Here is a 4,834-nt window from a genome sequence, read left to right on the forward strand (position 1 = left end):
TATTTTATATAAAGTAAAATAATATAAAGTATTATTATTTTACTAAAAAATACTTTCTAACTAGTATTTTTTGTATACTAGTTAGAAAGTATACAAAAAATATTAAAGTAAATAAACTCCTACATTATTTTTTATATTGAAACTTTATTCTAAATATTTACTTTTTTTTTTAATTTTAGTTTTATATTTCATTACTTTTATGTTTTATTAAATTTTTAAATGTTATATTAAAGAAATTTCATACCTTAATTTAAAATTAATTTATTATCTTAATTATAGTTAATAATTTAAATACGACTTTTTACTTTCAGTTTTAATTAGTTGTGATTTTAATTGTATTTAAAGTAAAAATTTAAACGGATATACGAAAATTACAGTTAATTTTGTTATAAATTTATCAGTTTTTAAATAAATGTTGAACATTATAATAAAGAAATTTAATTTGTTTAATTGAAATTAAGGGAAGAGATTTATAATCTTAATTATGAAGTTTTAAGTGTAACTTTTTTTGTACTTTTAATTTTAATTAGATTAATATTTTAAATTTGATTTACTATTATTTAATATAAACTAATTAGTTTTATTTTTAAGTTAAAGGAATCAATTAATATTATAATTATGTAAAAAAAAATTTTAAATTAATATAAAATTAAATAGAAGTATGAGAATTGCTGTTTTATTACAATTTATTTACTTACAAATTATTATTTGTAATAAATTATAATTTATCAAATTTTTACATTATAAAGTTGATAGTTTAATAGCGCTAAATAAATAATTGTTTATAATATAGTATTTAATTATGGTTATATTTTAACATGTAACGTTAGAGTTTAATTTTAATTAAATAATTTAATTATATTCAAAATAATTTTAAGATTACTATAAAATAAAATACATTTATTACAATTTTTTTATAAATACGCAATATTAATTAATATTTATGAGATTAAATAATATTATAAATTTCTTTCTTATAATAACCAATAGTTTAATCAATGATAATTGGTTACTTTAATTAATTAATTAATTAATTAGTTTCTTGATAATTGATTTTTGTGATAAGTAATTTACACAATGTCAATTGTATCAGGCTTTAAATGGATCATTATTACTTTGTTTTATTTATTATTAATTTCCGGACTGGTTTACACAAAAAGTAAACACAGTTTATTGTCTTACATTTCTATATTTATTATTTTATGTAGAGGAATGGCTTTTCATATGTAATAGAGATTTGTTACAGCTCTAAAGTTAGGGGTCTTGTAAGTCCGATTAACTATACTGTAGTTAGGATTTCACATTTTCATTTTCATTATTATTTGGTGGAGGGAAGGGCCTTGTATATTATAGTTTAAGGCTGTAATAAGTTTATACCCAACCTTGGTAAGTTTCTTATTATTACAATAAGAAATGAGCTTGCACATTTTTAAAAATGTTTCCTTACAGATGTCATTATTTTTATTTATTTTTAACGATAAGAATTTTTTAATTTCAGTTTGTCATTTGGAATTTTCGTTATATCAATTATGTATTCAAGCATCAATAACTTGAAGAGTTGTAGAAGTTAAAAGGATCAAATTACTTGATACTTTCAAAGAATATTTTCGACGTAAACAGTTATTGAACCTGTAATTGTTAAGTATTTTATGTATCTTAATTATTTTTTATATTTATATATTAATACAATTTAAATATAAAATATGTTCAATAGATCTTATGTTAATGAATATATTTTAAGTTTCTATTAAATATTCCTAAATTAATGAACAGTTTATAAGGAGGAAATGATTTAGCTCGAATCAGTCACAAGTATGGAGTCCTACTCTCACCATAGACCATAAAAACAAGGTCGTGCTCCATGCCGGTTTTTGGGGTCTAAGTCGTATTTGCAAACAATTAAAAAATTCAATAAAATAAAAATTAAATAGTGCATTGTAGCTATATAACCTATATTTATATTCAGTTCATCCTTAGTCTATATATTGTGTTACTCTATATACCTATGTTGTAAAAAAATAATAAAATTCATTATAAAAAATAATGTGTTTTCTTATAATTTTACTTTTTTTTTCAAAAAAATCCTGCGCAAAAATATACAAACGAGATCAATAAAATAAAAAAAAAATAGATTTCCATCATTTATGAAAAGAAACTTCATATCAGTTTCGTATAATTTTTTTTTATAAAACTAACAAAATTTTGGGGCCCAGTTGTATCCAAAGTAGTGCTGACCTCCCTCTGTATGGGTCTTATAATAAATATATTAATTTTTTATATATATTTATTATTTTACTAGCACATAGAGACACAACTACACTGGTAAGTACACACAAACCCACACATATATATATATTAGAAAAAAAATGGAGTCCCTCTGTATTCCAGGATCAGCGCTAAATAGTTCTGCTGGTTTCGTTCTGTCTGGCCTTATTACAAGTACACATTAACGTTTTATCCATATATTTAACTGGTACATAGATCTACAGATATATTGGCATATATACACAGTACATATTGGAATGATGTATTGATGCATAAATTATTACTACTTAACTGCATTTACATTCGTATATAAATATGTTACTGTTTTCTAGAATGTTTATCAAGTTTAACGAGTAAGAGGTAAGAAAAATATAGCCTATATATATATAATTTTTAACACAGATTCACTTTATGAAGTTATATAACATGTCAACAGGTTTAGGAATTATGAAAATAAACTGTGAAAAAATAGTGTTTCATTTGCTAATATTTTATTTAACAATCGATGGAAGATAGACTTGATAATTATTGTTTCACTTGTCATAACGTAAAAGTTAAAATAGTTTTTCAGATAAATTCAAATTAATAATTGTTATAAAATATTTTATGTTAGATTAATAAAGATTTCAAAATTGTTATGCTTATATATTGTTATTTTGTGTGTTGTAGATTATAATTTAATTTACAATATAATAATATATTAAGTTTAATATATATAATTTAATTGATTTTTATGTATACTTTTATATAAAATTAACAACGTGTTTTAATGTTTCATTGTTATTTTAATTTTAGCTACTTTTTTAGTTCGTATTTAGCTTTATAATGTCCACCTTTAGGGAGTTTATATTAATAAAATCCTTAATTTAGAAATTTCATATTAGATTGAAAATAAGTGAATAAAAATACAGTACAGTTAAAAACAAAACTATAATTCATACAGACATGACCGGATTTACATATAACTAAGCACTCTACAGCTTAGGCCCTCCTGCTTTTAAACATTATTACTTAATAGAGGGCCAAGGGCCTCTTATAAATTGTAGCTTAGGGCCTTACAACATGTATAAATTCGGCCATTANCACATAGAGACACAACTACACTGGTAAGTACACACAAACCCACACATATATATATATTAGAAAAAAAATGGAGTCCCTCTGTATTCCAGGATCAGCGCTAAATAGTTCTGCTGGTTTCGTTCTGTCTGGCCTTATTACAAGTACACATTAACGTTTTATCCATATATTTAACTGGTACATAGATCTACAGATATATTGGCATATATACACAGTACATATTGGAATGATGTATTGATGCATAAATTATTACTACTTAACTGCATTTACATTCGTATATAAATATGTTACTGTTTTCTAGAATGTTTATCAAGTTTAACGAGTAAGAGGTAAGAAAAATATAGCCTATATATATATAATTTTTAACACAGATTCACTTTATGAAGTTATATAACATGTCAACAGGTTTAGGAATTATGAAAATAAACTGTGAAAAAATAGTGTTTCATTTGCTAATATTTTATTTAACAATCGATGGAAGATAGACTTGATAATTATTGTTTCACTTGTCATAACGTAAAAGTTAAAATAGTTTTTCAGATAAATTCAAATTAATAATTGTTATAAAATATTTTATGTTAGATTAATAAAGATTTCAAAATTGTTATGCTTATATATTGTTATTTTGTGTGTTGTAGATTATAATTTAATTTACAATATAATAATATATTAAGTTTAATATATATAATTTAATTGATTTTTATGTATACTTTTATATAAAATTAACAACGTGTTTTAATGTTTCATTGTTATTTTAATTTTAGCTACTTTTTTAGTTCGTATTTAGCTTTATAATGTCCACCTTTAGGGAGTTTATATTAATAAAATCCTTAATTTAGAAATTTCATATTAGATTGAAAATAAGTGAATAAAAATACAGTACAGTTAAAAACAAAACTATAATTCATACAGACATGACCGGATTTACATATAACTAAGCACTCTACAGCTTAGGCCCTCCTGCTTTTAAACATTATTACTTAATAGAGGGCCAAGGGCCTCTTATAAATTGTAGCTTAGGGCCTTACAACATGTATAAATTCGGCCATTATACAGAAACATAATAAAAATATTTAAAAATTAGAACAGAAAAAACTTTTTAATATAAACTTATTCATTTTATTTATAGTTAATTAAATATTCTTAATTTGAAAATGCTTAAAGTAAATTAACATTAATATAATTGTATTACTCGCTTATTTATTTCATAATTTATGAATAATATACATTCAATGTATATAGTGCAATGTTATCAGTTAATCCATTTATACTGTTTAATTCTATTCCTAATAAATTAGTTTTATTATCATTTAACTAAATTTATCAATAATAAACTAAAACGCTATACATTAAACTACTTTAAACTTATTTATAAATTATCTAAAGATAAAATAAATGAATTAATGAATAATATATTTATCACTCATTAATTCATTTATTTTATGTTACAATTTAACTAAAGTAGGATGTAATTCCTTAAATATAAAAA

The 4,834-nt window shown here is 21.7% G+C and overlaps 1 protein-coding gene across 2 annotated transcripts in view; it reads left to right on the plus strand.

The window, feature by feature from the left end:
* Positions 1–4,834, plus strand: part of LOC111629527 — a 188,529-nt gene that overhangs the window by 1,264 nt on the left and 182,431 nt on the right. Inside the window, exon 2 of one of the 2 annotated variants that reach the window (XM_023373448.1) lies at positions 1,499–1,631. The gene's annotated coding sequence lies outside the window, so the exon portion shown is untranslated. Of the gene's footprint in view, positions 1–1,498; positions 1,639–4,834 lie in introns of both variants that reach the window. The other variant, XM_023373447.1, reaches the window with a different exon arrangement.

The sequence above is a fragment of the Centruroides sculpturatus genome, unplaced genomic scaffold, assembly GCF_000671375.1.
Source record: "Centruroides sculpturatus isolate CEXI.00-Female unplaced genomic scaffold, Cexi_2.0 scaffold583, whole genome shotgun sequence".
In the NCBI taxonomy this organism is placed as follows: Eukaryota; Metazoa; Arthropoda; class Arachnida; order Scorpiones; family Buthidae; genus Centruroides; species Centruroides sculpturatus.